Consider the following 25,667-nt stretch of genomic DNA (forward strand, 5'->3'; position numbering starts at 1 on the left):
GCTGGGGAGACCGCACTGTGGTTGATCCCCGGAGCCAGCATCGCAGCCGTTGTGTGTGCTGATGCGCCAGGGAGGCAAAATGAGCTGATCCCTGGAGCCAGCATTACACTGCAGCCATTAACACCAGACAGAAGGATATCTACATCATCATATGGAAGGAAACGTAAATGGATGGAGACACATATGGATCACATTAGTTTACTGTAAAGCTACGTCTTAGTTGGTGCTTATCTTGGCGAGAGCCGAGTTCAAATCAGCATGAAGTTTTAACATCTACTCTCGTGTAATGGAAATCATTTTTATACCTGCCTTAATTTCCTCAACACTTAATTCTTGATCACATATTTCTTTAAAATCATCACTTTTGCATTTTCTGTTATTAAATTTAAATATGCATCCATATTAGACTTTGATTGTATTGATGTATATAGTTTTTGGTAAAATGTAGCAACATATTTAGATATCTCTTTTGTGTGTAAATGTACCATAATATTTAACTTAATTAAGTAAATCGGAATTTCTTATTTTTTTCCAAATTATACAAATATTTTGTATTCTTCTCTCCTTTTCCCATCCATTTTCTTTTAGCTCTCACAAATGCCCCTTTAGCTTTCTCCTCATATATTTTGTCTAATTCTTATTGTAATAATAATAATTTTGTCTCTCTTGAGTGCTCATATCCTGCTTTTCAGTAAGATAAAAAAAAATCTCTTTAATATTGTTTTCTTCAAGTCTTGTTAGCTATCTCTTTTCCCCTTTTTCATGGCTGCTAGTCTTACCTTAAACTTTATAAGTTCCCAATACTTACCAAATATTTACATCAAATTAGCTTGCCGCCAACAATAATTGTTTCACTTCCTCCCTAAATTTAATATCTTCTAACGTTTTATTAAACTTCCAGACAGATTAATTGTTAAATATATTGCTTTATGATCTGTAAGAGCCAATGGTGTTTCTTAACTTACTATTTGTTGCATATACATTTCCTAATATAAACCGTGTTTGATTAATTTCAACTGTTGAAATTACCCACCTACCAGAATGATGAATCTAAAGATGCTTTCACACAGAGGAGTTATGACGGTTCAGAACCGACACTGAAGCGGCTTATAGGTCTGTGTGAATTGCCTATACCGCGAGGTGGTTCAGAGATGGCACTGAACTGTCATAACTGCCTGTGTGAAAGGCTATACCACCACTGAAGCGCTGTAGTGGGTGTGGTTTCAAAGTCAACATGCCATGTCACCTATAGTGTAGGTAGGTAAGGGGCGTGCATGAGGTGCTTAATTTGTGCCGGGGCTTGCCGGGTCACAGCCCCGTAACCTCTGGGCATGCAGAGTCTCTAGAGTCTCTAGTTAAAAATCTCATAAAATGTTTTCTTTTTAAAATCTCAACACAGTTGTATCAAGTCTGCAAGTTCTTGCGTGCACGCTAAAGAGAGACAGTCCGCTGCCACGTTTGTAGCCTACTTTTAAATTACTTTACGATTTCAGCTTGAGTGCCTTAAGTAAGATGACCATTTTTTTTGTTTTTTTTTTAAACACAAATAAGCTTACTTGATTTGAAAAACGTCATGAACAATACAAGCAACTTCTTACACTACTTGGTTTCATTAAATGAGTAGTACACAACAAAATATGAAAGCTGAACATTAATTTCAACAAAGAATGACAACTTTTTAATGAAAAAAAATATTGTAGCCTACTTCAAAAGGAACGTTAGCCTGCTATATTATATTATCCCAAAACAATAAAATTAATAACAATCTGGTTCTCTTGCCTTTTTCAATGAATATAGTTTAATTAATAGAGAATAAAAACATACTAAGTTAACAACTACCTAGCCTAGGTTTAATTAATCTTTTTTGTAATCTACCAGTGGCTTCTGTTGCATACACATCGCTGCTAATAGTGCAAACCGTGAGTCAAATCAATGCTCGTGTTGGGGTGCGTTTTTTTCATCAATGTCGTCCTTCTGCAGTGCCTCTGAATGCCTTTTAATTTGTTTGTTTTTTAAACCATTTAAATGCAAAACCATAACAAAACATGTATACAGGCTTTTTTTTAATTTAATTATTTGTCCTGTGGTTGCATTTAATTCATTTCTCTGCACACACTACTACTTTGTATATGATGTAGAATACGTGAATGTAAACTTCTAACACAAGTACGTACAATACTCTTTCAAATAAACGTGTTATGATTTTGAATATGCACTTCTTAGGGTTGGTATTATTGTCATTGCTTGCACCCCGGCACCTCTTTCTTTACAAATTAATCACTGCGTGCATGTGTTGGGTCTTGTCAGTGTTTCAGATTGCACGAGAACAGTTTGTTGTTGCCATGAGAACAATCTGTTGATTGACAGGTTTGAAAGTTGTACTCACGCGATCTCTGGCTGTGTGAAAGGGTTATGACGGTATTAAACCGGCATAGATTGCGCAATTTCATGCTGTGTGAAAGGGTATTTTACACACTCGTTAAAACGTTTCAGACGGCACAGTAGCTGCATTTTTGTGTGAAAATGGTATTAGTGTTTTGAATTTTCCCTTTAAAATTCCCTTTCAAAACTCCTACCCCTGCTGAACGGTTGCTACCAAAAGATAACCAAATATAATTTCCCCTTTGGTTTCTCCAGAATCCAGAATCCGAACAACATGCGTGTATTTCTTGAATAAATAAAAATCAGCATTACATTTTTTACAAAACAAAAATATTGCTTTTCTTTTCACTAAATTACAAATACAGCTGGCATTAATAGAAAGAATAGATAGTGACATTGTAAAAAAAAAAAAAAAAAAAACCTATTCAGAGGTAAAGAGTACCGTATGCATTGGTTTTTTCTTCACAAAAAAATACTAAGAATTTGTTACTGGTTGCTAAATTTTCAAGTTCTTGTAATAACCATGCCCACTGCCTCTAAGTTCGATTTTAATTTCAAGTGTTTAATTTCATCATAAGAACATAAGAAAGTTTACAAACGAGAGGAGGCCATTCAGCCCATCATGCTCGTTTTGGTTGTTAGTAGCTTATTGATCCCAGAATCTCATCAAGCAGCTTCTTGAATGATCCCAGGGTGTTGCACAAATTTCTTTACCATCAATGTACGCCTTTACACCAACAGTATGCTTTCTTCCCTTCCTTCTGTGCATTCTCCACCATTGGCCATAACTGAATCTGGGTTGCCTTATCCGTTGATGTTAGATTTTCTCAGAATCTCAGCTTGTTGTTTTTCAGAAATTCACTCCCTTTTGCCATCTTCCACAGCAGGTCCCTCGTTGTTCTTGCAGTGAATTGGATAATCACTGCTCTTGGTCTCAGGTTTTTGCTTGGTTTAATTTTTCCTAAGCGGTGGACAGTCTCAATTGCAGATTCTATTTTTGCTTCATACTCCGGGAGCACCGATTTGCAAATTTCAGTAACTTATATATATATATATATATTTTTTTTTATATATCATCTGATTTCTCGGGAACTCCATAAAGTCTCAGATTCCATCTTCGTTTGTATCTTTCCGCTTCATTAACTTTCTGTTAAAGTTCATATATTTTCTTCTCCTGTTACTTGCTTTTTTGTTTAACTTCTTTAACATCACTTTTCACGTCCTGCACATCTGAAAACAAAGTCTGTTGATTTTTTTAGTGCCTCAATACTCACTATGTTGCTCCTGATCATTCCCTCTAAATTATCTGCTCTTTATTAATTTTCGCTGCAAGAATCCCGATAATATTCTCCTGCATTTCTGATACGGTTGTTTCAATCTTCCCTATTCTGGGGGCTGGGCTTTTTGTTGGAGTATCAGGATCCAAATCAGCAAAATGCATCTCGGCAAAATCGTTTGTGCATGTCAAAATTCCTTCTTCATTTCCTTTTATATTGATCACATCTTCTTGTCCACTTTTATTTTTACAATCTGAACTGTACATTATAGATTGGTGTACAGTACTTTTCCCCTTTTTTGCTGTTTGCTTATCTTTGTTTGCCTGAGTTTTTCATGCTGTTACTTCGCGCAACCTCTTTGATCATACCTTCAGTTTTCGTATTGTCTTTATTTCTATAAATAAAAGTCTTTCAATGGTGGAAATGCTATATATTTATCAGTATTATTACCTTACATTGCATATGAATGTTTCAGTTGTAACTGCACTAAATCGATAATTAAGTCATTTAAAGTGAGAAAACCCTAATTTGATTCCTCTGCAATTACATCTCCCTTCCACTCAGGCCGCCATCTAGCACCGCCTCCTCATAAACTCGTTTTCATTCAAACTCTCGCCTCCTACCGCCTTCTACCACCTCCTTCTTCTCATACTGCACTCTTACAACGCCCGCGTGCTCATGCTTCTCATTGCCTACGCAATTACATCATAATACTACGCACAAGCTGTCACTTGCGTGTCTGACTTATTAAATTTAACACAGCTAAAACTCTAAAGGGCTGCGGGAGCATCCCTTTATAGGTACTCCATACGGGCCCGTACCGGCTTGCTTTCACCTCTGAGCGTCCTATTGAGCTCAGTCTAACAGCGTCCCTCCCTCTGTTTGCCCGTCATTAACTAAAGATACAGTATGTCTTTCTTCTTCTTGGTGCTGGGAGGTGCACAGTAAAAACAATGGCAACAATAATACATTATGATGAATAACACTGTGTAACAAATTATTTATTTTTTTTGGTTCCTGGGTAGTAAGTGTTATTTCCTAATTGCTTATGCCTCAAAAGTATAGAAAATGGCTATTATTCCCCACAAACTTTGCTTTTGTGACCAGGACAGTGATATTTTGAAATTTACCTATTTTCAGGAACATTCCAGATAGATTCAGTGCTGAGTAAACTTGGAGTAACTTCTAGAACTTTCTAGAACTTTCCAGTAATATAAATAGTAGTATAAATACAGGGGCCTTAAGCCCACCAGTTCAGTTTAGTTCCAGCTGCCTAAGTGGATACATATCTGCATTTTTCTGAGATGGCATCAAGGTCATAGGAGACTTCAAAATGGTGGCATTCCTGATGGGTCTCCAAGGCGGTTTTACCAAGTTTCCCTGCTATCTTTGCCTTTGGGACAGCAGGGACACCAAGGCGCACTACCACAGGTGGGACTGGCCACAGCGGACCGAGTTCTCTGTGGGGAGGAACAACGTCAAGTGGGAGCCACTGGTGGACCCCCGGAAGGTGCTGATGCCACCACTGCACATCAAATTGGGCCTTATGAAACAATTTGTCAGAGCTCTAGATAAGGAGTCGGCAGTCTTCAAGTACCTTCAAGACTTCTTCCCTAAGCTGTCTGAAGCAAAGGTCTAAGCCGGTGTCTTCGTCGGACCACAGATAAAGAAGATCCTGGAGTGCAATGAATTCCCCAAGAAGCTCACTAGTAAGGAGAAAGCGGCTTGGAACAGCTTTGTTGCAGTGGTTCGGGGCTTCCTGGGCAATCACAAGGCCGAAAACTATGTGGAGCTGGTTTAGACTCTGGTGAAGAACTACGGCACAATGGGCTGTAGGATGTCCCTCAAAGTCCATATCCTTGATGCTCATCTTGATAAATTCAAGGAGAACATGGGAGCGTACTCGGAGGAGCAAGGCGAGCGCTTCCACCAGGATATACTGGACTTTGAACGCCGCTACCAAGGACAGTATAACGAGAACATGATGGGAGACTACATTTGGGGGCTGATTCGTGAAAGTGATTTACAGTATAATCGGAAATCTCGAAAAACTACTCACTTCTAAATCTTTTGTAGTCATTTTTGTATTACTTTAGTATAAATACATGTTAATTTGGATTCATATGTTGTTTTTTTCTGACTTTATGTGAACGAAAAGACACAAATTCACCCGTTTTCTCATTGGAAATAGGTAAATTTCAAAATATCACTGTCCTGGTCACAAAAGCAAAGTTTGTGGGGAATAATAGCCATTTTCTATACTTTTGAGGCATAAGCAATTAGGAAATAACACTTACTACCCAGGAACAAAAATTGTGTTACATAGTGTAATTTTCTTGCAGGACAGAGATTGGACAGAGAACGGGCCAGCTGACGCTGAGCATGTTTGTGAATGGGTTGTAGCTCAGATGTGCTGGTGCGGAGGGACGTCGGCGGCAATGACGGGCGGGCTTACAGGCAACTTTTGCCGTAAGTTTTCTTAAATTTGAGAGGCACTGCGGCAAGTGGCTTGTGCATTTCGCGCCATGTATATGTATGTGTGTGTATATACAGTATATACAGTATATGTGTGTGTGTGTGTGTGTGTGTATATATATATATATATATATATATATATATATATATATATATATATATATATATATATATATATATAATATATTAAGCATGACATCGGGTGGAAGAATTCTGAGTCGGTTCTAGGCCTTCTAGGAACTGGGTTACCCGATTGCTGGAAAGGGTTAATTACACAGTTTTTGCCCCTAAAGCACTACGAACTAATGCGCTCGTGTTGGTGGCTGTAGGTTGAAATAATCAAGTTTGAAGGTCGTTGTACGTCATGCCCGGAGCAGGGGAGAAGGGAAGGGAATGCAAGCCAGCTGAACGCACGCAATTCTGTGTGTTATGCTTTCACATTTTTTAAATGGCCAGTTTGAGTTTGGTTTATTGGAGTTCACAAAGTCAACTTTTTTCAGCTTGGTACGGTAACCTTTTCACATCCTTGTTTGTTTAATTCTTGCTCTTTTTGTTGCATTACAGCCCTTCATTAATTACGTTAAGTTTTCAGGCATTTTGTTAATGGCACGTGTGCAAGACACAAACCTTAAGTGTATTTTTATTTGTTGCTGTTCTTGTTCTACATTTCCTAAACGGCTGTTCATTTTAAACTACTTTTTTTTTTTACACAACAGTACTCACACATTTGGGCACCATCACAACTGTTGCAAGAAACTGGGGTTCATGTATTCTGCTGGTGTTAATATACCATTGTTTGTTTTACAACTATGTCCTTTTTTTAAAATCAGTGAAGAGGTTTTGATGAAGAATGTAAACAAGTGGGAGTCAAGTATTTAAACCTCTTTTAGAAGCATTTAATATAGTTTGGCTGAAAGAAATTTGAACGCTTGCATTGCCGTAGAGACTTTAATTGTGTGTGTGTGTGTGTGTGTGTGTGTGTGTGTGTGTGTGTGTGTGTGTAATATATATATATATATATATATATATATATATATATATATATATATATATATATATATATATATATATATATATATACAGTCACCTCCAAAATTATTGGCACCCTTGATAAAGATGAGCAAAAAAGGCTGTATAAAATAAACAACACAGGTAATGAGCTATTAATGACCCCAAGCACACATCAAATCCACAAAGAAATGGTTAATTGACCACAAAATCAACATTTTGCAATGGCCATCTCAGTCTCCGGACTTGAACCCCATTGAGAACCTGTGGTTTCAATTGAAGAGGGCAGTCCATAAGCGCAGACCGAAGGATATCAAGGATCTGAAAAGATTCTGTATGGAGGAATGGTCTAAGATCCCTCCCAATGTGTTCTCCAATCTCATTAAACATTATAGAAAAAGACTCAGTGCCGTTATCCTTGCAAGGGGAGGGTGCACAAAGTACTGAAAACAAGGGTGCCAATAATTGTGACACCATTTTTTTTGGAAATTAAATTAATAATTTGAGAAATGTGTAATTTTGGTTGATTCCACTGAATCATTAATAAAGTCAAACATATTCCACATGTTGGAAAATTACAATATAGCTCAGTACTGGTATTATTTATTTTACAGTCTTTTTTGCTCATCTTTATCAAGGGTGCCAACATTTTGGAGGTGACTGTATATATATCAGACCAACGTCATCTCGCATTCGTAAATATTAACGTGCTTTTAAAGAGAGATGCTGCATTTTTGTGCCTAATCCCTGAAAAAGAGTTTTTTTGTTGTTGTTGTTCTTGCATTGCTAACCATTTTAATCGCAGTCTGGAGCTCTGCATTATAATTTCTCATTTCTCTGTGCTTCAGTGGTACAAACAGATTGATACACGATGGTGCGATTGAGGGAGCATTGTGTTTTGAGGAATCATATTGTCATAAAGAACTGTTGGCGCTTACCACAGGTTGAAAACCACAGGTCTAGCCGTTCGATTTTAGCAAAAAGGGATTCGAAGAGGAATCGACTCCTGAAAATGGATTCTGGTAATATCGAGAACCCTATGTCATCACTAATATATATATATATATATATATATATATATATATATATATATATATATACAGCTCTGGAAAAAATTAAGAGACCACTGCAAAATTATCATTTTCTCTGGTTTTACTATTTATACGTATGTGTTTGGGTAAAATGAACATTTTTGTTTTATTCTATAAACTACTGACAACATTTCTTCCAAATTCCAAATAAAAATATTGTCATTTAGAGCATTTATTTGTAGAAAATGACAACTGGTCAAAATAACAAAAAAGATGCAGTGTTGTCAGACCTCGAATAATGCAAAGAAAATAAGTTCATATTCATTTTTAAACACAATACTAATGTTTTAACTTAGGAAGAGTTCAGAAATCAATATTTGGTGGAATAACCCTGATTTTCAAGCACAGCTTTCATGCGTCTTGGCATGCTCTCCACCAGTCTTTCACATTGATGTTGGGTGACTTTATGCCACTCCTGGCGCAAAAATTCAAGCAGCTCGTCTTTGTTTGATGGCTTGTGACCATCCATCTTCCTCTTGATCACATTCCAGAGGTTTTCAATGGGGTTCAGGTCTGGAGATTGGGCTGGCAATGACAGGGTCTTGATCTGGTGGTCCTCCATCCACACCTTGATTGACTTGGCTGTGTGGCATGGAGCATTGTCCTGCTGGAAAAACCAATCCTCAGAGTTGGGGAACAATGTCAGAGCAGAAGGAAGCAAGTTTTCTTCCAGGACAACCTTGTACTGCCAAATATTTATATAGTTATAAAACTAATGCCGAATAAGATGTGTTATATTAAGTGCCAGTGCAGCTTTTCTTCGGTTTAGCTACTGTATCAAAGGGGAGAGACAGAAACGGAAGTTAGACTGATAAACTGTTTACAGTTTGAACAACACCGGTACTGTATTTACTGTTGGAATATTGCATGAATCACTAGCATAAGGAGTTGGGGGAAATGCTGTAAGAGTGTTATATCCGAGGCGTGTAATAGTCGAAAGCCTTATAGCGAGGGAGCACTGTAATCCATAAGATCGTTTATTTAATTTTTGTAATAATAAATTACTCTGCTGTTAACTTGCTGAGCACACTGCTACAGTTGTGTACTTATAAAAAATGTGAATGCAAAATAGCAAAACCAGGATGATTTACAATTTTACTGTTTTTGTCCAGGAGAAAAAATGAAGGCTTTTTTCCAGGATGTCAGGTTTTTTTTTGGTAACGTTTGGTAACAGTACAAAGTCTTTTGTGGTACGCAAATCATTTGTTTTGACATTTTTATTAACAATAAGAAGCAAACACTAAAAGCCACAAACAATGTTTTTTTTTATTATTTATTTTTAAAAGAACGAATAACAAAAAACGTTACCAAAAAAATCAAAGCCTGCCACAACATGCTGTTGGTATATACCAGCATTATGCTGAAACCAGGTTGCAGCATTATTGCAGCTAATCCATAATTTATCATGCAACCTCTTTCTATTGCAACCTAGTGGCAAAAAGGTTTCAAAAATTGGTAGCAGCTAAGGCATAGCAGTAGGATCCACAAAAGCCTGAAATGGATTTCAGTAAAACATATAACCATACACAGGAGGTCACGTGAAAGGGGCAAACTCAGTATAGTGTACAGTCCTTCAGTCTGCTCCGATCCAAGACATACCGGTGTCCATGTTTTACAGTGCATAGTTTGAGCATGCCAACATTCTGAAGATTGCACTTCACACAACTGTGTTACTTGCATGATTTAAAAAAAAAAAAGAAAAGCAGTCCTGATGTGTGCGTAAAGGACTCGGGTACCCACATCCCTGCGAGCCTTGCTTTACATCCAATGTGTTGAGGGGGAATACAGGTCCACAGACTTGGGGCCCTGTAAGTCTACACAGGAACCTTTTAATAAGAATTATCTATAACATGAAACCTGTTAATTGTGCAGTACTGCCATGACTAAGTGGGTGGAGGTTGGAGATAGACAATGAGTGTAGAATCATCCCTAATCTCCAATAAGTCTTGAGTAGGGAGCTTGCATAGTTGTTCAAAATGAACATGTTTAATGATGTTATAATGAAGAACTCAAGTCAGTTCAAAACGAATACTTTCATTTAAAGGCTGAGTGATTTTACTAATGTATTTGAGCCCTCATAAAGAATGTGCACTGATAAATTCAAGCCCTACTGTACGTATATATCCAGAGAGCCACTTATCCACTTGTGAGGACATTTTCTAAGACCATCCCCAGCACATGTTATATTGTAACAGACAACCTCTATACCCCAGATCCTATCAATAACTTGTGCTAAAGGGAATCTCCTTTGCAAGTTTAATCAAAATAAATAAGCGGTTTGATGGACAACCTTTATACACAGTCTAAAGGGTATTTTTTTTTATATATCGCTTTTCTAATTGTCATTTTAAACTTGCTAAGGACATTCTATTTTACAAGTTATTGATGGTCTAATATCTGTGGATACTGATAAAGGTTGTCTGTCTGTGTCACACTTATTTCTGTGTTGCTAAATAATTATTTACTAGGATGAAACTTGCTAAAGACATTATATAACACAAATTATTATTCATATTAAATTGGGCGTTTTTATAGAGACATCTGTCTAGAATGTCATACATTCAGCATATGTTGGATGTAGGTCATCATGATAACTTTGATACTGGTGGATCTATTATTATATCTAGTCAAAAGAAAAGTAATTGGCTTGTTTTCTGTGTAATGTAGCTGTTTAAAATTACTTTGAAGTTTTGTTAGAATTTACAACATTTTTATAAACCAAAAATGGTACCCTTGATGCACATACAGTCAACACCGCCTAATTGGGATCCTGATAATCGGGATTGCTGCTTAAATGGGATACAACTCCGGGAGACGATTCTTCCCAATGCTATTAATGTCTTTTAATTGGGACGTCACTTCATTTAATTTGGATACAGTATTTTCAAATGATGACTGGAGATCGCTTTTCAGAGCAAGACAGGTCGCGTAGCACAGTGCAGTGACTACGTGATTACGCTGTGACTTGAGTAAATTGAGTAAACCATGTTGAACTCTTGTGGTTTCTCAGGCGACTGTTGCAAAGAAAGTTGGCGTGTCAACATCACAGGTACAATTAATTTTGTTTAGGAATAAAAAGAAAAAAACATTGTGTCATATTTTAAATGATGTATTTAACATTTAATAGTAATGTGATTTTGTTATTTTTCTTTTCATTAAGAATCAAAAAAAGTGTGACTAAGGTTGTCTCAGCTGCCTCGCGTTTAATTGGGACAGCCACTGATTCAGTATATTTTGCCTTCTCCTGAGGTATCCTGATAAAGTGGCGCCGACTGTACAGTATTTAGATTGTATAAAATTATCTCAGATTAACAGGTACAGTAACTTTGAGGCATCTACAAATATACAAATTGAACTACAATTCAGATTATTGGAGTCAAAATGAACTTGAAACCATACCTTGTGGCGTTAAAATTAGTTCATTCATGGTATAACTCATTGTTGGATAGGAACATTGTACTGTAACATAAAGGAATGTGTGGGCTAGCGCAGCATGTGGAATGCTAGGCTTAGACTTAGGCTATATTTTTAGACTTTCAAATAAACACCTGTTTCTGGTGTGGGATTGTGAACTGTTTTTCAGGAGGGAACAAAGGGAAACTTGTGATTTTAAATAAGAATCCTGATCAACATATTCAGTTGACATTTGAATCAACCCCTGACTTGACCTTTTAAAGACAACTTGAATTCCAGTGATTTAGGGTCCTTGACAGCCCTTGTATGTATTTTTTCTGGTTTAACCTTTTTTTTTTTTTTTTTTTTTTTTACTGGTATTTATTAAAGCCAGAATGGTAGGTTGATCAAATCCAGCTTTTTAGCCACCAAGTCATAATGGTTTCAAAAGTGAGTGCACTTATTTCCAGAGTTGTTGAACTGATAGAAACCAGTAGACAAACACTGCACATTTCAGACCTATTCTAATTCTGACTTAGAATTCTAATTCTACCTTAAAAAAAAAATCTGGTCAAAAACGGTTGCTGCAAGACAGTATAGGGAAAGCCATGTTTCGAAGAAAATGTACAGGAAGAATCGGTCTGTTTCCAAACAAATGTAGTCTATATCTGAACATACCAGTTAAATGGTACGTTATAATCCAGCTGTGGATATGGAACCTGAAACAAGCAATGTGATTGGTCAACCATCTGTATATATGATGTATATGGACAGCTGGGACCTTTTCACATTAAAAATCACTATGCTTTCAGAATTTTCAGCAGTGACCAACTGTCTGAAAATATTAATGTCTTTTAGTCTGAAGATACTCAACTACAAACAATAATGAAAGTTGGTGTGACAGGATGGATGTAGTGGTGACATCAGGCCAGAAGCAGGAAGGAAAACACACAGGCAGGTACTGCAGGGCAAAAGACCCGCCGTTTATTTAAATAACCAAAACAAATAAAATAAACAATAACAAATAACAAATGCACTGCTCACAGAGCAAAATAAAAAGATGAACAAAAACAAAATCTCGAACACAAAACACAGGTCAGGCTGGGCAATCGTCTTCACTGATCGTGTATATTTTTTTAATTTTACTTTTAAACTCCTCTCTCTCACTTCTGTTCTTCCTCTCGAACACTCCTCCTCTTCTGGCTGCAACGGGGGGATAGCAGGCATGCTCCCTCTGCTGGCGGAGGCGGGACCAGCAGGCACTCTCCCTCTGCTGGTGGCGGTGGTGGAGACAGAGGCAGCTCCTGCTGCTCTGCTCCTGCTGTTGGAGGTGGTGGAGGCAGAGACAGCAGGCGCCCCTCTGGTAGGAGGGGGCAGTTGAGTGGGGAATGCCCCCACTCTCCGCAGATGATGCACCAGCAGTTGCTCATGACCGCCCTGAGGATGGCATCCCAGTTGCTCTCCCGTTTTGCGGCCGCAGCTGGTATTTCCCGCTTCTGGGGTCTTCCCCGGGGTGCCTGGTCCTGGCTTGCTTGTGCAGCCACCTCCTCTCCCTGGTATTGGGTGGGGCAGATGGCCATTGTGTGCCCAAACTCCCCACAACCAGGGCACCACTCGTCTACAACGTAGACCTGGCTGACGTCCCCCGGTGGCAGCTGTTGCTGTTGCTGCTGGTGCGGCAGGTGTCGCTGTAGTGATGACGTCAAGCCAGAAGCAGGAAGGAAAACACACAGGCAGGTACTGCAGGGCAAAAGACCCGCCGTTTATTTAAATAACCAAAACAAATAAAATAAAAGGTTTTAACAAATGCACTGCTCACAGAGCAAAATAAAAAGATGAACAAAAACAAAATCTCGAACACAAAACACAGGTCAGGCTGGGCAATTGCCTTCACTGATCGTGTATATTTTTTTAAATTTTACTTTTAAACTCCTCTCTCTCGCTCCCATTCTTCCTTTCAAACACCCACCTAGAGCTGGGAGAATTACAGGTGACCATCTCCCGATTTAGCAACAATTAAACAATTAATTAACGGGAGATGGTCACCTTCTGCATGTGGATGGGGCTTCCCATCCACGCTGCTAAACAATACAAAATAATAACAAAACATGGCTCTGCCGTCATATTTATAAACAAATAAACCATAACAATAACGACAATAAAAATAATAATACTACTCATAATAATAACAACAACTACAACAAAAACAAATACAAAACAATAAATTGCACAAGGGCAGAGGGGTACTCCGTTCTATAAATAAACAAACACATATACAGGGCTCCTCGCCCTGTTATAGTTGGTATTAACATGTTTTGTTGCAAGTTATTTGGTGTTAGGGGATGTCCTTTTACTGACATACTTGTTGATTGAGGCAGTACTGATATTTTCAGTATATTATGTAAAAAAATGTGCAGAATTGTGCAGAATCCATAATATCAGGGATACTTTTTTTTTTTTTTTAAGTCTTCTTTTATACTGTTTCTGCCTGGAAAATCTTTTTATGGAATAGATCATGGTAATTAATCTACGCAGAAACACAACAGAGTAACACACAGAATATATTATTGTAGGATAAGTAACAAGTAAAAAATATATAAAAGAAACAGGCATATAGTTCTAATCCAAGGCTATTATTGTAGCACGGCCAGGTCCTGTTGTAGGTGAATACCCAGGCTCTGGGAAGTATGGAGATGATTGCTGAGAATACTATGGAGATTAAAATGGCCAAGTCAAGTACAGCATTAGTAGTAGTAGTGCCTGTTACATAAAAAAATGTGAGGGGTATTTTAGCCCCTATTGTGCAGTTACTGCATAGCGGAATATTTCTTAATGCTTGTCCTTTAAGGTTTAACTTAAGTGTTATATTACAGTGATACTGAGTGATACATGCAGAGGATACAATGCTTTCAGTATTTTCAGCTTCCTTGTGTATGGTGAATTGGTTATAATTGATCAGTTATTTAAGGCTTATTTTGTATTCATAAATGTATCCTGTACTGACATGTATACATTTTAAAAGCATTTATTCATTGGCACTCAAATTGTGTCCATTTTTAAAATGTTTACACCCGGTTGTGCATATGTGTACCTGCACTTGTTTGTTGAGAATGTCACCCCGCTTATACTTTTAAACTGGCTTGAAATACATTACAGTTTTCTTTGGCTTGCTTTTATTTATGAGTGTATGTATTTATATGTTTATTTTCAGAGTTCAGACAATTCATTGTCAGGGTAATACCTTCATGACAAATTAGTATTTCTAAAAAATAAAAATAAAAAAGGGAATGACAAAGGGCAGTCTATAGAAATACATATTCAAAACCTTTTGTTTTACCAGATATTTAAGTAACCGTGCACATTGTCTTTTTTTTCACTATTCAAGACCAGTATTAAATAGTTAACTAACAGATTGTGCTGTTGAAACCCAGAAACTTAATGCATCCAACTGCTAAGCTCATATTCCAGTCCGACAGACATAGCACAGATATGAACTCAATGTTTTTATTTAAAGCAACTGCATCAGCTTGAAAGGATACTACAAATAGCCTTTTTTTCTAGAAAGCATCTGTTTTGGCACAACCTTTGCTAGTATCTTTATTTGTGTTAGTAACCTTGTGATATCATGCTGTCCAGTCTTAAAAACAACTATTGAGTATTAAATAAGGTCAGGGGTATTTGAGTCCCTTTTTTACCCTCAGTTGGTAGCATGTGATCTTATTTTGTAACCTGTGGTTAATAATACAGCCAGAGCTGACATGACACAGACCAGTAAGCTAATCACTCACCTAGTCCATGTGATGAGGCTAAACACTGTCTCCCAGGCTTGCTAGAAAAAGCATCGGTTAAGATGTGTGACAGCATTTTTAAATCGTTTCTTATCAAGAAAAACATTTAAAATGCCATTAGATTTATGTCAGGAAAAAAAAAAACTAAAGATAAAACTCAGGCCTGCTGCCAGATCCCAAGTAATATACACAAAGTTATAGTTTATTATAAAACGGATTATTAGAATGCTACATGCTGATTGGTTCATCATTGTCCCAACCCGTTACAATATCCAGCACAATGTCATGATTAGGAACTACTTGGGAACAAATGCATATCACTGCACTGCACTGTTAGGATTATTATTATTAGGCTTCCAAGCCAAAGGCTGGGGAAGCCTATTGTTTCTGTAAGGATTATTATTATTATTATTATTATTATTATTATTATTATTATTATTATTATTATTATTTTTCTTTCTGCCGAAACCTCATCGCAGAAACAAAAAATCTGGTTTGTAGGTAGGTGGCTATGTGCAGATAACAGGTTAGGCGTCCAATCTTGCGCAAGTCACATGGTTTGGCAGCCATATTGGATTTTGCGAAATTTTTTAAAACGCCTATGCTTCGGAAACCGCTTACTCTAGAGTTCTGAAAATTGCTATACATGTTGAAGGATAGTCCTTGATTGACTGTTGTTAATATGAAGCTGATTGGTTATGTGGTTTGGCAACCACATCAATTACTGTCATAAAAATGTTGAATTCTCAAAATTCAAACATCTTCTCTGAAACCGCTTATCCGATTGAAACAAAAATTGGAATAAAACATCTCAGTATGGTCCTCTATTCCGCTTGTTCAAAGGAAGTTGCTACTGTGAAAATCGTGGCGTCCACGCTGCATGACATCATCAACACACGCAACTGGCTATAAAACCGCTTATGCTGCACCAAAATGCACGAAATTTCACACACACACAGACACAGAGACACACACACACACACACACACACACACAGAGACAGACACACAGACAGACACACACACACACACAAACTCCATTGCAGCCATCTTAGATTTAATGTAATTTTTTGTGCAGTATTCAAAAGTATTGTTCTCATGAACAGTAAATAGTACAGCTGTGAAAAAAATTAAACATAGTGCCTCATGCCCACGATTGATTCTACTTAAGGAAAAATAGATCGGTCACATGGTGTGGCAGCTATGTTGGATTTTGCGTAAAACACTTAAACAACAACTCCTCATGAGCCTTCTGGCTTATTGACTTGAATCTTGGGTATACGTTATCTTTGTACTGTCCTCTAAACCAAGTTATTCAGGAAAAGTTCCTATTTGAACAAACATGGCTGCCATGAACCAATCAAACTGCATGACATCATCAACATACGCAACTGGCTATAAAACTAAAAGCACGAAATTTCACACAGATGTAGAGGACTATGGGATGTTGTGCCATGGTGAATATGGCAGCCATTGGTCACATGGTGTGGCAGCCATCTTAGATTTAATGAAAATTTTGCCCAATTTGCAAAAATGCTGTTATCATGAACGGTAAATAGCACAGCCGTGCAAAAATGTCTACATAGTGCGATAACAAATGCACATAAAATTTACGATGACTGCTTGGAAGCCGTAAAGTTGCTCGCAACTCTAGTTGTTGTTGTTATTATTATTATTATTATTATTATTATTATTATTATTATTATTATTATTATTATTTTTCTTCCCAAACATCATCGCAGAGTTATGAAAACGCATATGCAAGTAGATGCCTATGGCTGGACAACCAGACTGGCGTCCCCGAATGAAAAAGTCACATGGTTCGACCGCCATATTGGATTTTGTGGAAATTTGGGGAATTTTTCAAAACTCTTGTCTTTAAAAACAACTTAAGGTGGAACTATGACAATGGCAGCAGATAGTGCAGCAATGGCCTATAAAAAACATATGTTCAATCGAGGTAGATTGAACAATTACTTTGCCCGCTACGCTGGATTGGCGCCAAATATTCAACAATCTTCTTGTCTTAAACCGCAAAGTCAATCGACACCTAAACTTGCACACATGTTCATGACCAGGTCCTTTCTACCGTTTGTAAAATCCACGCTTTTTTGCTACAAAGCATGGCCGCGGCGTGCAAATAACCGTTTCACCATGGCTCTATTTTCATACATTCGTGCATAAATCCAAGGTGCAATACACTACAGTCATGAAACTTTATATGACCATAGAGACCCACGTACAGTACTGGTGATATGAAAATGACACATTTTGGTCACATGGTTTGGCGGCCATATTGAAAATTGTAAAAAAAACTTTTGCAACCCATAACAAGAACACTGTTGCACTTATGCTCTTCAGTGTTGACACAATTGTACAGACCGTTGGAAAGTAATAACTGCTGAAGATTGAAACCGATTGCTCACACGGCGCGATGGCCATATTGGAATTTACGTTGAAATTTTAACTCCTAGGGCGTGCCGACAGGGTTGAAGTTATAATGGAACAAAACTGCCTATAACTTCTGATCGGCTGCACCAAAACGCACGAAATTTGACACGGATGTTGAGGACTATGTGATGTTGTGTCGTGGTCAATATGGCGGCCTTTGGTCACATGGTGTGGCAGCCATCTTGGATTTAATGAAAAGTTTGGACAATATTCAAAAGTCTTCTCATGAACAGTAAATAGTACAGCTGTGAAAAATGTTGTACATAGTGCGCTCATGTCCACGATTGATATACTTGATTTATAATTAAGGAAAAATGGATCGGTCACATGGTGTGGCAGCTATGTTGGATTTTGAGTGAAATGCTTAAACAACAACTCCTCATGAGCCCTTTTGCCGATTTGATGTGAATCTTGGTTATACGTTATCTTTGTACTGTCCTCTAAAAAAAATTAGTCAGGAAAAGTTCCTACATCAATAAACATGACCGCCATGAGCCAATCAATAAGGGTGGCATGCCAGTTTTGTCAATTTTTCACCCTGAAATGACACATTCCCACCACTGGGGACAGCTGTTAACATGGACAGGTCTGCAAGGTAAGAAAAAAAATTCCTAAAGCAGCCATTTTTCGCTGGTGTTTAACAACAGTTTTACTAACACATGTAACTTAAAAAACAGTAATTACAGTGGAAAGGATTATATTTAGATGTACACATAGTACAGTATACAGACACATACTGTAAACTAAGAAAACATTTTTTTAAGAACTGTTGCAGCTGCATCCACGCGAAAAAAAAAACAAAAACCTGCACTATGCTTTTTAAACCAACACAATCAAAACAATTAAATGCATAAAACATCAGCTTTACAAGTCACATGAATATAGTTTGCTTAAAAATCGTTATATAATTATTTTTATGACTGAACTGTGGTAAACACAGTCACAAATCCTGAATCGGTTGAAACGAAACCCTGTGTGTAATCCATTAAAAAAATGCATGTGAAAAGGGGGGGGGGGGGGGGGGGTGACTTTGGGGCTGTATCTTTCATTGAAATATTTATTTTTGGTAATCAAATGTATAGACAGAACGCTTCACAATTGCTTGCTCTATAAAATAGCATTATAACTGTAAAGATCACATAGTTATTCATGGAGAATCCCCTCCCCCAAAAAGCAGACACTTTAGTATATTTCGAGTTTACCAGCTTCTCAGCCGTAATACTGTTTGTTTACTTATAGCCTCGTGGACATGCAGGCAATACTGATACACACAAAGAATTAGAAAAAAAAATACCGTCTTCTCGGGCTGTACAAAAATGTTCTGTAATCACATTTTCTTTTTACAACGCTGTCGTAGCTGAACAGAAGCCAACAAAAAAAAAATGCACTACTCGTTTTACTGATATGGCGTCTTTTTTTTTTTATTTCATAACTACAGTGATAGTTATAATTATTAAGACTAAACTGATAAAACAACAATCGCAAATTCTGAATATGTGGCAACGAAGCCAGGCACCCCAGATAGCCCATCGTTACACTGTTATCACTTTCTATTGCTTTACGAATGCACATTAAATGATAGTGGCATTAAGATATACAAGAACCAGTACTGTCTCTCTGGGTTCTGTTCCAGCTTCTTCTCTACTCTGTCCTGTTTATAATTACTCAGTAGAGGATTCGAGTGGTGTTACTCATGAATCGTGCACATGTTATGTCCTAGTAGCGGGTTGGTCACAATTAAATATGGTGAATTGTGTATTTGCCAGGCACCCCTGATAGCTAATCGTTACACTATTATCACTTTCTATTGCTTTTTAAAAAAAATGCACATTAAATGATAGTGGCATTAAAATATACAAAAACCAATACATGCTATAGACTTTATTTTATATTGCAAAATGAAGAATAGGGCACCACACGCACACACAGACACGCACACAAACTCAAACAAAGAGTGATCTAGAATTTAGAACAATGTGAGCCTCTTATATGCATTATTTTTAAAGTCTATATGACTGCATACTATTTAGAATTTTGTGTGCATCCAAATACAATTTAAATAGCCTGCTAACCAATAATTCCAATATGTGGGCCAAAATTGACACAGTTAGCCAGTTGTGATGATAATGCTTCATTTATAATAACCAATGCACTTAAATTTCACGATAACTGCTTGGAAGCCGTAAAGTTGCTCGCAACGCTAATTGTTGTTGTTGTTGTTGTTGTTGTTGTTGTTGTTATTAGGCTTCCAAGCCATAGGCTAGGAAGCCTATTGTTTCTGTAAAGATTATTATTATTATTATTATTATTATTATTATTATTATTATTATTATTATTATTATTTTTCTTTCTGCCGAAACCTCATCGCAGAAACAAAAAATCGTGTTTGTTGGTAGGTGGCTATGTGCAGATAACAGGTTAGGCGTCCAATCTTGCGCAAGTCACATATTGGATTTTGCAAAAAATTTTAATACTCCTATGCTTCGGAAACCGCTTACTCTAGAGTTCTGAAAATTGCTATACATGTTGAGGGATAGTCCTTGATTAACTGTTGTTAATATGAAGCTGATTGGTTATGTGGTTTGGCAACCACATCGATTAATGTCATAAAAATGTCGAATTCTCAAAATTCAAACATCTTCTCTGAAACCGCTTATCCGATTGAAACAAAAATTGGAATAAAACATCTCAGTATGGTCCTCTGTTACGCTTGTTCAAGGGAAGTTGCTACTGTGAAAATCATGGCGTCCACGCTGCATGACATCATCAACATACGCAACTGGCTATAAAACTGCGTATAACTTCTTATCGGCTGCACCAGAATGCACAAAATTCGACATGGATGTAGAGGACTATGGGATGTTGTGTCGTGGTCAATATGGCGGCCTTTGGTCACCTGGTGTGGCAGCCATCTTGGATTTAATGAAAAGTTTTGTCAATTTTTCATCCTGAAATGACACATTCCCACTACTGGGGACAGCTGTTAACATGGTAAAGTCAGCAAGCTAGAGAAAAAATATTTCTTAAAACGGCCATTTTTTACTCGTGTATAACAAGAACAGTTTTACTAATTCATGTAACTTAATTACAGTGGAAAGGATGATATTAATTCACATGTACACACAGTACATTATACAAAGACACATACTGTAAACTAAGAATATATATTTTTTAATAACTGTTGCAGCTGCATCCACGTGAAAAAAAAAACTGCACTATGCATTTAAACCACGAAAATCGAAACAATTAAATGCATAATACATTACAAGTAATACAAATACAGTTCGCTTAAAAATCGTTCTATAAATATTTTTACGACTGAACTGTGGTCAAACACAGTCACAAATCCTGAATCTGTTGCAATAAACCTGCGCGTGTAACCCATTTAAAAGACACGTGGGACGAAGGGGGGTGGGGGTGGGGGTGGGGCACTTTGGGGCCGTATCTTTCATTAAACTAGTTATGTATGGTAATGAAATGTATAGACAAAACTGTTCAGAATCACTTGCTCTATAAAATAGTATTGTAAGTGTAAAGATTGCATAGTTATTCATGGAGAATAAAAAGCAGACTTTTTTTTTTTTAAAGCCCTGTGGTAGCTACAGGATCTACTCATAGGTAGGCTGACAGACTCCTCATATCAGTATATAAATGAAGTTTTAATACGATATTCGTTTGGTTATTTGTGTGTTTTAAAGTGTTTCTAGTATAAGCCTACATAGTACGCTAACCAATGCGCTTAAATTTCACGATAACTGCTTGGAAGCCTTTATAGTTGCTAGCAACTCTAGTTACTGTATGTTCCTGTTGGTGATTATTGTAGTAGGAAGCAAATAAAGTGTCACTGGCATTTACCAAATTTAAATGTTTTCTTTTATTGCTGTACCTGGTTGCTTTATAAAGATTAAGTAATCTGTTACAGCTATTTGGTATATGCAGAGCCAATGGGAGTGAATAACCTAGCAACAATGTTGTGTAGATATGCAGGAAGGCAGCACCTCACAGATGCACAACTAAGCAAGGCTTTTTTTGATAGTTATTTAAAGTCTTTATTAAAAAAAAAAAAATGTATTGCTTTTACTGAAACAAAAAAATAAAAAATAATAATGTTTTACTTGAATATTATTTTTAGTTCATAGGGACTATTTTCTGTTGTGGAAGGTTATACCTCAACATGTTAATAAATCTTTAGACACTGTATAGATTTCTCCTTTCTTTTTTATAAAATGTTTATAAATCACAGGTACAGTGCTTATTGATTAATTATTCTGGTTTATTATAGCCTGTTACTATAATACCTATGACTATGGATAAGACCTGTACACTTCAATTCTGTCAATATGCCAGTAAAATGCAAACAAAATAATCAAACAAAACAAATTTAAATACATGTACAGTAAATGAAGCTTTTTTATCTTAAACTTTCAGCTTCAGCTTTTCACTTCTTAGGATGCATTTTTTTAAGGATTAAGTTAGGGTACGCCAGCTGGGTGTTTGTGTACGCCTGCAGCGCTCACAGCACCAGCACCTTTCATCAACAAACCGTTTTAGAAACCTGAAAAGACAACAGCCCAGCCATCTGAACACCGAGACTAAGTATGAAACCGTGGTTTTCCCTACTGAGGGCTATCAGAATCAATCTGCAGTGTTGTCATAACTTCTGATTTATGTTCCTTTATTAAAATGAAGGGATGTTAATATGAACCTTCTACATACAGAAAAGTGCTTGATGAGCTCCCAAAAATCCCACCCACTTAGTGCTTAAACTGCCAAAGCTTTTTCAAAAGTGTGGTCTAATTTCGGTTTTATTTATTGTCGGTATTGTTCGATTTGGAATTTTATTAAAATGTTGGTTTTGGTTCAGTTTAGGAAAGTCATAACCATTGCATTCCTGAATTTCTCTTGATAGTGAGCATTAAAAAAAAAAAAAAATTCAGAAAGGTACATTTTTAGCAATTAATACATTTGTACCTCTGCTCAGAAATGGAAAGGCATTATATAATAGATGCAAATAAATAAATAACCTATTGGTATAACCTCATTACAATATTTACCTCAGTGGTACAGTACTGATAGTGTACCATTTACTCAGAATATAATCTTTTTGAGCTTGTTGCTGAAATGTACACTCTAACAGTATCATTGTACTTTAGTACGATGCAGGGCCAACCTAATTATAAAACTTCACACACACACAGAAGATTATGTTATGGTCAAAACAGTAAGTTATAGTCAAATGCATCTAATAGGAGCTGAAGTAAAGAAAAAAAAAAAGCCAAAAAGCCATTGCTTACAAATGACAAAGCATTTTCTTTGGTATCGCTGGGCAACAATACCATTACAATATCTGGAATGAAATGTCATCCTGTAGGCAAGAGCTACTTTCTCTTTCCTTGCAGTCCCAGCTGCTTTTATAAAGGTTTAGTGTGCTTTCAGGGTAAAGTACATTAGAAAGCAAACACTTGCAGCACCTGATCAATATTTCTATCTTACCTGACCTTGTCTTCTCAAAGTAACGTTCTGTGATGGCATTGCGTCTCAATGTGTTGAAATGCAGAACTTAGGTTCCACACAATGAATGTGTGTAAACAATGAATAATTAAGAAATTTCTAAATGTAGTCTGATTATACTTGGTTTTCCTCTCTTTAATCATTAACTGTATAGTCTGTGTGTGTATATATATATATATATATATATATATATATATATATACACACACACACACACACACACACACACACACACACACACACACACACACACACACATACACATACATATACATATATATATATATATATATATATATATATATATATATATATATACAGTGCCTTGCGAAAGTATTCGGCCCCCTTGAACTTTGCGACCTTTTGCCACATTTCAGGCTTCAAACATAAAGATATGAAACTGTAATTTTTTGTGAAGAATCAACAACAAGTGGGACACAATCATGAAGTGGAACGAAATTTATTGGATATTTCAAACTTTTTTAACAAATAAAAAACTGAAAAATTGGGCGTGCAAAATTATTCAGCCCCTTTACTTTCAGTGCAGCAAACTCTCTCCAGAAGTTCAGTGAGGATCTCTGAATGATCCAATGTTGACCTAAATGATGATAAATAGAATCCACCTGTGTGTAATCAAGTCTCCGTATAAATGCACCTGCACTGTGATAGTCTCAGAGGTCCGTTTAAAGCGCAGAGAGCATCATGAAGAACAAGGAACACACCAGGCAGGTCCGAGATACTGTTGTGGAGAAGTTTAAAGCCGGATTTGGATACAAAAAGATTTCCCAAGCTTTAAACATCCCAAGGAGCACTGTGCAAGCGATAATATTGAAATGGAAGGAGTATCAGACCACTGCAAATCTACCAAGACCTGGCCGTCCCTCTAAACTTTCAGCTCATACAAGGAGAAGACTGATCAGAGATGCAGCCAAGAGGCCCATGATCACTCTGGATGAACTGCAGAGATCTACAGCTGAGGTGTGATACTCTGTCCATAGGACAACAATCAGTCGTATACTGCACAAATCTGGCCTTTATGGAAGAGTGGCAAGAAGAAAGCCATTTCTTAAAGATATCCATAAAAAGTGTCGTTTACAGTTTGCCACAAGCCACCTGGGAGACACCCCAAACATGTGGAAGAAGGTGCTCTGGTCAGATGAAACCAAAATCAAACTTTTTGGCAACAATGCAAAACGTTATGTTTGGCGTAAAAGCAACACAGCTCATCACCCTGAACACACCATCCCCACTGTCAAACATGGTGGTGGCAGCATCATGGTTTGGGCCTGCTTTTCTTCAGCAGGGACAGGGAAGATGGTTAAAATTGATGGGAAGATGGATGGAGCCAAATACAGGACCATTCTGGAAGAAAACCTGATGGAGTCTGCAAAAGACCTGAGACTGGGACGGAGATTTGTCTTCCAACAAGACAATGATCCAAAACATAAAGCAAAATCTACAATGGAATGGTTCACAAATAAACATATCCAGGTGTTAGAATGGCCAAGTCAAAGTCCAGACCTGAATCCAATCGAGGATCTGTGGAAAGAACTGAAAACTGCTGTTCACAAATGCTCTCCATCCAACCTCACTGAGCTCGAGCTGTTTTGCAAGGAGGAATGGGCAAAAATTTCAGTCTCTCGATGTGCAAAACTGATAGAGACATACCCCAAGCGACTTACAGCTGTAATCGCAGCAAAAGGTGGCGCTACAAAGTATTAACTTAAGGGGGCTGAATAATTTTGCACGCCCAATTTTTCAGTTTTTTATTTGTTAAAAAAGTTTGAAATATCCAATAAATTTCGTTCCACTTCATGATTGTGTCCCACTTGTTGTTGATTCTTCACAAAAAATTAGTTTCATATCTTTATGTTTGAAGCCTGAAATGTGGCAAAAGGTCACAAAGTTCAAGGGGGCCGAATACTTTCGCAAGGCACTGTGTATATATATATATACAGTGCTGTGAAAAAGTTTTTGCTCTCTGTCTGATTTTCTGGATTTTTGCATATTTTTGACACTGAATGTTATCAGATCCTGGCAGCGGTAGTTCCAGTACTCCCCCGGATGATGGAGGCAGGAGTGGCAGGTAGTCCTCCCATGGCGGTGGAAGTGGGAGCGGCAGGCATTTCTCCCATGGCGGTGGAAGTGGGAGCGGTAAGCAGTCCTCCCATGGCAGTGGAAGTGGGGGCAGCAGGTCATTTTCCCCTGCTGGTGGTGGCGGAAACAGCAGACAGTCTTCCCTTGCTGGTGGTGGCTGGAACAGCAGGTAATCTTCCCCTGCTGGTGGATACT

At 37.3% G+C, this 25,667-nt stretch overlaps 1 protein-coding gene across 1 annotated transcript in view; it reads left to right on the forward strand.

The window, feature by feature from the left end:
- LOC117403252 (protein enabled homolog) overlaps window positions 1-25,667 on the forward strand; it is a 300,703-nt gene that overhangs the window by 150,023 nt on the left and 125,013 nt on the right.

The sequence above is a fragment of the Acipenser ruthenus genome, chromosome 5 (genome assembly GCF_902713425.1).
Source record: "Acipenser ruthenus chromosome 5, fAciRut3.2 maternal haplotype, whole genome shotgun sequence".
NCBI lineage: Eukaryota > Metazoa > Chordata > Actinopteri > Acipenseriformes > Acipenseridae > Acipenser > Acipenser ruthenus.